The sequence below is a fragment of the Gorilla gorilla genome, chromosome X, assembly GCF_029281585.2.
Source record: "Gorilla gorilla gorilla isolate KB3781 chromosome X, NHGRI_mGorGor1-v2.1_pri, whole genome shotgun sequence".
Classification (NCBI taxonomy): domain Eukaryota; kingdom Metazoa; phylum Chordata; class Mammalia; order Primates; family Hominidae; genus Gorilla; species Gorilla gorilla.
Genome location: NC_073247.2, coordinates 151,739,422 through 151,748,754, shown reverse-complemented (window position 1 = coordinate 151,748,754; position 9,333 = coordinate 151,739,422). Strand labels below are relative to the sequence as shown.

At 40.0% G+C, this 9,333-nt stretch overlaps 1 pseudogene; it reads right to left on the bottom strand.

Annotated features, from left to right (window-relative positions):
• Positions 1 to 6,117: 6,117 nt before the first annotated feature.
• LOC115932438 (heterogeneous nuclear ribonucleoprotein A3-like) lies at positions 6,118 to 7,664 on the bottom strand (annotated as a pseudogene).
• Between the last annotated feature and the right edge of the window lie 1,669 nt (positions 7,665 to 9,333).

The window sequence follows — 9,333 nt, the reverse complement described above, 5'->3', positions numbered from 1 at the left end:
GTATGTATTTATGTATGTTTGTATTTATTTAAGACAGGGTCTTGCTCTGTCACCCAGGCTAGAGTGCAGTGGCACGATCTCAGCTCACTGCAACCTCTGCCTCCCAGGTTCAAGTGATTCTCCTGCCTCAGCCTCCTGAGTAGCTGGGACTACAGGTGCATGCCACCACAACTGGCTAATTTTTTTGTATTTTTAGTAGACACAGGGTTTCACCATGTTGGCCAGGCTGGTCTTAAATTCGTGACCTCAAGTGATCTGCATGCCTCAGCCTCTCAAAGTGCTGCAATTAGAGGCGTGAGCTGCACCCAGCCATCTGATGCATTTTTCAGTTTGTCAATTGAATTTTTTAGCTCCAGAATTTCTGCTTGATTTTTTAAATAATTTCAATCTCTTTGTTAAATTTCAATTCTGGGACTCCAAATTCTTTTTCTGTGTTATCTTGAAGTTCATTAAGCTTCCTCAAAACAGCTATTTTGAATTCTGTCTGAAAGGTAACATATCTCTGCCACCCCAGGATTCGTCACTGGTGCCTTGTTTAGTTCATTTGGTGAGGCCATGTTTCTCTGAATGTTCTTGATACTTGTGAATGTTCATCAATGTCTGAGCATTGAAGACTTAGGTATTTATTCTAATCTTCACAGTTTGGCCTTTCTTGTCTTGTCCTTTTGAGAAGGCTTTCCAGGTATTCAAAGCGAATGGAGTGTTATGATCTAAGTCTTTGGTCACTGCAGCCATATCTTCACTAGTGGAAGCCCCAAAGCCCAGTAGCACTGCAACTCTTGTATACTCCTCATAGATGTCTTAGTGGGCTTGGCTAAGATCTGTGAAAATTCCTGCATCACCAGGCAGAGTTTCTTGTATTCTTCCCTCACTTTCTCCCAAAGAAACAGTCTCTCTCTCCATGTTTGGCTGCCTGGAGTTGAGAGAGGAGTGATGCAAGCACTCCCACTGCTACCACAGCTGGGACTGTGCTGGGTTACACCTGAAGCCAGCATTGTACTGGGTCGCATCCGAGGCCAATGGCAACTACTGCTTGGCTACTGCTGATGTTTATTCAAGGCCCAAGGGCTCTTTAGTCAGAAGATGTTGAATCCTACCAGAGCTGGGTCCTTTCCTTCAGGGTAGCAGGTTTCTTTCTAGCCCAGGGTAGGTCTAGCACTGTCACCCAGGAGCTAGGGCCTGGAACTGGGGGGCTTCGGGACTCTGCTTGGTGCTTTATTTTACTGTGGCTGAGCTGGTATCCAAATTGCTAAACAAAGTCCTCTTTACTCTTCCCTCTCCTTTCCGCAAGCAAAAGCAGTCTCTCCCCAAGCTGCACTGCTTGGAGTTGGATCTGCAAGCTCTTCCTTGGCTGCCCCAGCTGGTGTCTCCATGGGTCACTTGTGCCCAAGTCCACTGGCTCTGAGCCCAGCACAGCAGCAGGACTTGCCCAAGGACTGTGGTCCTTGTGGCCTAGACTGCCTTTCAAATTTTTTCAGGACCCCAGGGCACTTTAGTTCACCACTGGTGGGGCTGGTCAGAACTCAGTTCCCACTGGAGTGTAGGATTCCCCTCTGACTGGGGCTGATCTAAACGCTCACTCCATGAGCATTGACCAAATCCTTCTTCCTTGTCTTGTGTTCTGCTGTGACAGGGTAGCGCTGAGTTCCAATGCAAAGTCCCACAGTCACTTTCTTCTCCCTCCCCAAAGGACACAGATTCTCTTTCTGTGTGCTACTGGGGAATGGGGGAGGGGTGGTATAGGCAATGTAAGACCATCTTTCCTACTCTCTTCAGTGCCTCTTTCCTTAATATTAAATATTAAAACCAGGTACTGTGATTGCTCAACTTGTTTTTGGTTCTTATGAAAGTGCTTTCTTCCAGGGATAATTGTTAAATTTAGTGTTCCTATGTAGGGATGATCACTGGAGGATTCTATTTGGCTATCTTGCTCCACCTCCTCCTTCTTGCTTCTTATAAGTGGTTGATTAGGAATATCCAATTGAAATATTTTGCATACTTCAGTTGCCAGATCGTGCCATGGATTATCAGTGCTTTTTCTTACTACTGGAAATGGTTATTAGCATCTTTAAATCTAATGAGATTAGACAGCCAATTCCAGACACCTTAGAACCATTCACAAAACTCATCCTTAAAATTCTGTTTCTCTGAAACCACTCTGTACCAAAATCTTTATTAGTCTGTATTTTCCAGAAAAACAAAACCAGTATCTTTCTTTCAATATTCAGAGAGCGATAGATAGATAGATGATAGATAGATAGATAGATACATAGATAGAGAGATAGAGAGAGAGAGAAATATAGATAGATACAGATCAGATAGAGATAGATAGATAGACTATTAAAAATTGGGTCATGTGATTAGCTAAGGACAGTGAAAAGTTCAAGATCTGCAGGTGGCAAGCTGGAGACCCACAAGAGCCAGTGATATCCTCCAGTCTGAGGCCAAGTCTGAAAGAGGGAGACCAATGGTCTAGCTGAAAGTTCAGACAGGGAGAATGAATTTTTTCTTACTTAGCTTTTTATTCGATTCAGTCTTTCCACAGATTGGATGAGGTCCATCCACACTGGGGAAGGCGATCTGCTTTATTCACTCTATGATTCAAATGTTACTCTCACCCAGAAACACCCTCACAGACACACAGAGAAATAATATTTAACCAAAGATCTGGGCAGCCCATGGCCTAGTTAACTTGACACATAAAATTAACCATGTTCTGTGGTGCAAAATTTTTAATTTTGATGAAGTCCAACTTGTCAATGGTTCCTTACACAGATCGTTCTTTTGGTAGTATGTCTAAGAGTCTTCACCTAGCCCTATTTCCCAAATATATTCTCATATGTTTTCTGTAAAGTTTTAGAGTTTTATGTTTATATTTATATCCGTGATCTATTTTGTCTTAATTCTTGTATATGATGTGAGGTTTAGGGGAGGTTTGTTTTTTTGCCCCTATGGTTGTCCAATTGTGCCAGCATCATTGGTTGCAAAAATTATCTTTCCTTCATTGAATTGCTTTTCATTCTTTGTCAAAAATCAATTGAACTGGGCAATTATTTCTTAGATATGGCACAAAAAAGAAAGCAAAAACAATATTAATAGATTAATTATACTTGATCAAAATTTAAAACTTTTGTGCTTCAAAGTGTCAGAGGCGTGTGAGTTAGAGCAACTCCATTTTGAATAGGAGATGGGTAAAATGAGGCTGAGACCTACTGGGCTGCATTCCCAGATGGTTAAGGCATTCTAAGCCACAGGATGAGATAGGAGATCAGCACAAAATACGGGTCATAAAGACCTTGCTGATGAAACAGTTTGCAGTAAATAAGCTGGCTAAAATCCAACAAAACCAAGATGGCAACGAGAGTGACCTCTGGTCGTCCTCACTGCTACACTCCCATCAGCGCCATAACAGTTTATAAATGCCATGGCAATGCCAGGAAGTTACCCTATATGGTCTAAAAAGGGGATGCATGAATAATCTACTCCTTATTTAGCATATAATCAAGAAATAACCATAAAAATGAGCAACCAGCAACTCTCAGGGCTGCTCTGTCTATGGAGTAGCTATCTTTATTCCTTTACTTTCCTAATAACTGGCTTTCACGTTACCCTATGGACTCACCCTAAATTCTTTCTTGCATGAGATCCAAGAACCCTCTCTTGGGGTCTGGATTGGGGCCCCTTTCCTGTAACTAATGCACCATCGAAAAAGTGAAAAGATAGTTCACAGACTGGAAGAAAAAATTTGAAAATCATTTATCTGGCAAGGGACTTGTATCCTGTATATATAAAGAGCACTTACAATTAAATAATAAAAAGACAAATAACCCAACTGAAAAACAAGCAAAGAATTTCAGCACATTTCTCCAAAAAAAAAAAGACATACAAATGACCAATAGGCACATCAAAAGATGCTCATTGTTATTTGTTGCTAGGGAAATGGAAATCAAAATCCCAATGAGATAACATTTTATACCCACTAGTATTCCTAGAATCAAAAAGATAAACGATGACAAGTGTTGGTAAGGATGTAGAGAAATTCAAACACTCATGCACTGCTGGTGAGAATGTAAAAAGATGCAACTACTTTGTAAAACAGTTTGGCAGTTCTGCAAAAGTTAAATATAGAGGTATTATATGACCCAGCAATTCTGCTATTAGATATACACCCAGGATAAATCAAAACTTATGTCAACACAAACACTTGTACACAAATACTCATAAGAGCATAATCCATAATAGCCAAAAGTGAAAACAATGCAAATGTCCATCAGATGATGAATGGATAAACAACATGGAATACTATGGGATTTTTTTAGCCCTTCATTTTCTCTATTTTTTTTTTTTTTTTTTTTTTTTGAGACCGAGTCTCACAGGGCCTCACTCTGTCACCCAGGCTGAAGTTCAGTGGTGCGATCTTAGCTCACTGCAACCTCTGCCTCCCAGGTTCAAGCGATTCTTCTGCCTCAGGCTCCCAAGTAGCTGGGACTATAGGTGTACACCACTGCGCATGGCTAATTTTTGTATTTTTAGTAAAGACGAGGATTCCCCATGTTGGACAGGCTGGTCTTAAACTCCTGACCTCAGGTGATCCACCTGCCTCAGCCTCCTAAAGTGCTGGGATTGCAGGCATGAGCCACCGCGCCTGGCCTGTTCTTCTATTTTCAACTGCATTGATTTCTGCTCTTTTTATTTCCTTTCTTCTGCTTGCCTGGGGTTTATTTTGCTCTTCTTTCTTTAGTTTTTTGAGGTAGTCACTTAGATTATTGATTCGAAGTCCTTCCTCCTTTCTATTGTAAGTATTTAGTGCCATAAATTTCTCTCTCAACAACTGTGTATAGCTCTTTTTGGTTTTCATTTTGTGATACCGTGGTATTTTATGAGATTCCTACTTTAATGGCGCCCTCTTCTGTCAGCATAACAAAGTTCAGCTATTTAGTAAATTTGTGCTTTTGTTTTGGTAATAGAGAAGGGGGTTTTTCTGTTCTCTGATTTTGTGGTTCTTCTCTTGCTGAACATAAATTTTGACCTTTTGCTTTTTTCCCCTTCACCACTCAATTGCCAAATCGTTCTTCATTACTTTTTTACCTTTTTTTCTTTCCCAGAAGCTAACTGTTTCAAAGACTGCCCCTTCAAATCACACATACTTTTAAATTTTTTCCCCTGTAGTCCATATACTCTGATCTACTTAGACACTTTTTAAAAAAATTTAGAGTATATTCACTCTTTCCGGTGGTGGTTTTACTTATCTTTTGGCCCTTTAGCTACCTTCCCTCTTCTGTTTTTCCCTCAGATTTATTCAGTCTGCCTTGCTGGCCACAATGTCTCATGGCAGGGCGAGTAGGAGGAAAGAGAAGCATGAGCAGCAATGCATTATGATTTGGTGTTATTTCTCCTTTTACTTACAGTTCTTTTGAATTTGGAGTATTCTTTCTCTTCAAGTTATTGTGAGAGTATGGTTTTGCATAGTTTTGTTTTTCTCTTGTTGTTCTGTATTGATTTTGGAGGGATATTAGGAGATTGGGACCTAGGTGGCTGCCATTGTTGTTAGCTACCCAGAAGTTCCCCTATTCTAAAAACAGACATATGCTATTTCTGGTGACTAAGTGTTTATTGGCATAAATATATATTAATTTCTGGTAAAAATTGATAGCACGCTAAAAATGATGTTGAAAATAATTTTCCTAGTTCTCAATTAATGTTGCTCCTCCTTATCCTATTTTCAACCTCAGTGTTTTGTTTGGAAGACAAATCCCTCCTCTTTCACTAACCACTACTACTAAATATGAACTGCCAAAAATCTAATATGTAAATTATTTTAGTTGTTATCTCCAGAATAAAATGAAATCATGGAAATATCAAGGTCTCTGTGTTCTGACTTAATTAAAACATTTTGAGAATAAATTGCAGTGTATCTTATTCTAATTGAAAGCATTTAGCCAGATGAGAAAAGACAAATTATTCAAGAGTTCGTTCCAATTTTCACCTATTTAGATTCCAACCTCTCATCCTCCATGGTTACCTTTGGAAAGCCCTTACTTAATAGAGTCATGATAGAGAAAATAGATTTTCCTTATGACATCTGTTTTTAGGTGTGGCCGTTTTAAGATAGTATGCTTTTCTTTTTTTTTTTTTTGAAAAGTTAAAAATTCCTTAATTTTTTATTCCTGGTACCACTACCACAATTTACAGGGCAATATACCTGATGTAATGAAAAGAAAAAGAAAAAGACAAAGCTACAACAGATAAAAGACCTCAGGAATGTACATCTAATTGACACTACATTGCATTAATCAATAGCTGCACTTTTTGCAAACTGTGGCTATGACAGTCCTGAACAAGAAGGGTTTCCTGTTTAAGCTGCAGTAACTTTTCTGACTATGGATCATCGTTCCTTCTGTGGCAGATTTTTACAGTTCCTCTAATGCATTTGGGACGACTGTCTCAAAGTAACCTGCAGCTTTCCTGACAACTCCTCGCTCTCTCTCTCTCCTGCTAAGAACTGTAGCCCTTTTTTGCTGTTTTTAGAACCTTCTGCTACCATATCCACCACTTCCACCACCAGATCCATAACCACCACCATAGGGACTGCCCGAGCGTCTTCCACCAAAACTGCCCCCTTTCATGGGTCCATAATTTGATTGCTGTTGTCCACTATAATCTCCAAAATCATTATAGTTCCCACCACCACCATAGTTACCACCGCCAAAATTTCCTCCTTCATTGTAACCATCATATCCTCCACCACCTCCACCATATCCACCACCTTGGTTTCCATATCCTGGTCCACCACCGCCATAGCCCCCTCTACTACTATAACCAGGACCACTGCCATAGTTGCCACCATCACCTCCAAATCCATTATATCCACCATCACCTCCCCCATAACTACCTCTGCTGCCACCACCTCCACCACCATAGCCTCCTCTTCCACCAAAGTTTCCACCACGGCCAAAATTACCTCCACCACCTCCAAAGTTTCCTCCGCAACCCATAAAATTGCCAGATCCACCTCCACGACCTCTCTGTGATCCAGCAGACTGCATCTCTTGTTTAGAAACGGCCTTTTTCGCTTCACAATTATGCCTATTAATAGTGTGGTATTTCTGAACAACAATTTTATCAACTGTATCATGACCATCAAAAGTTACAAAAGCAAATCCTGTCTTTTTTCCACTCTGCCTGTCTTCCATAACTTCTATGGTTTCAATCTTGCCATACTTTTCAAAGTAGTCTCTCAAATTATATTCTTCTGTATCTTCTTTAATACCACCAACAAAAATTTTCTTCACTGTTAGATGGGCACCAGGCTTTACAGAGTCCTCTCTAGAAACAGCTCTCTTTGGTTCCACTACATGCCCATCAACCTTGTGTGGTCGAGCACACATTGCTGCATCTACCTCTGTAACACAAGAATAAGTCACAAAACCTAAGCCCCTGGAACGTTTTGTTTGGGGTCTCTCATTACCACACAATCTGTGAGTGTGTCCCATTTCTCAAAATGTTCTTTTAAACTATCATCTGTAGTTTCAAAGGTCAGACCACCAATAAACAGTTTTCTCAACTGCTCTGGTTCCTTTGGATCATGGCCCTCCTCCCTCTGGCAGCGACAGCCGATGGCCGGAGTTGGGCTGGGGGCGACCAGGCGGTGGTTTTACCTCCATTTTGAGACCAGACTCGCCTCTTCCAATTTAAGTTCAATATAGATAGTATGCTTTTCGATGGCAACAAAAGCCATAATTGACAAATGGGATCTAATTAAACTAAAGACTTTCTGCACAGCAAAAGAAACTATCATCAGAGTGAACAGGCAACCTATAGAATGGGAGAAAATTTTTGCAATCTACTCATCTGACAAAGGGCTAATATCCAGAATCTATAGAAAATTAAACAAATTTACAAGAAAAAAAAAACCCCATCAAAAAGTGGGCAAAGGATATTAACAGACACTTCTCAAAAGAAGACATTTATGTGGCCAACAAATATGTGAAAAAAAGCTCATCATCACTGGTCAGTAGAGAAATGCAAATCAAAACCACAATGAGATACCATCTCACACCAGTTAGAATGGCGATCATTAAAAAGTCAGGAAACAACAGATGCTGGAGAGGATGTGGAGAAATAGGAATGCTTTTACACTGTTGGTGGGAGTGTAAGTTAGTTCAACCATTGTGGAAGACAGTGTGGCGATTCCTCAAGGATCTAGAACCAGAATTACCATTTGACCCAGCAATCCCATTACTGGGTATATACCCAAAGGGTTATAAATCATGCTACAATAAAGGCACATGCACACCTATGTTTATTGCAGCACTGTTCACAATAGCAAAGACTTGGAACCAACCCAAAGGCCCATCAATGATAGACTGGATAAAGAAAATGTGGCACATATACACCATGGAATACTATGCAGCCATAAAAAAGGATGAGTTCATGTCCTTTGCAGGGACATGGATGAAGCTGGAAACCATCATCCTCAGCAAACTAACACAAGAACAGAAAACCAAACACCGCATGTTCTCACTCACAAGTGGGAGTTGAACAATGAGAACACATGGACACAGGGAGGGGAACATCACACACCAGGGCCTGTTGGGGGTTTGGGGGCCAAGGGAGGGATAGCATTAGGAGAAATACCTAATGTAGATGATGGGTTGATGGGTGCACCAAGCCACCATGGCACGTATATACCTATGTAACAAACCTGCACATTCTGCACATGTATCCCAGAACTTAAAGTATAATTTTTTTTAAAAAAAGATAGTATGCTTTCAAAATAAATGCTAATGTTCTCACTCATATGTGAGAGCTATAAAATTGGAACACATGGAGGTAGAGAGTGAAAAATTAGATGACAGAGACTGGGAAGGATGTGTTGGGGGAGGGGAAGGGTAAAGAGAAGTGGGTTAAAGGATACAAACATACAGTAAGATAGAAGGGATAAATTCAGTGTTTACTAATAGAATAGGATGACTGTACTTAACAAAAATGTATTGTAGTTGGGTGATGGATACTCCGAATACCATGACTTGGTCGCTATGTATTATATACATGTAACAAAATTTATGTACCCTATATATTTGCACAAATTAAAATAAATAAATAAATGTTAATAAATTAAGTTTTAATGGCCACATTCTCTCGTGAATCTTTTTCAGAAATTATTATATTGGATTCAATATAAGAGTGGTTAAGGAGTGAGACTCTCAATGCCAGAATACCTGGATAAAAATCTAAGTTCCACCATTGTCTAGATGTGTGACCAAGTTACTGACAACATCTATACCTCTATTTTCTCATCTAGAAAATGGAGGCAGTAGTGGTACCTACCTC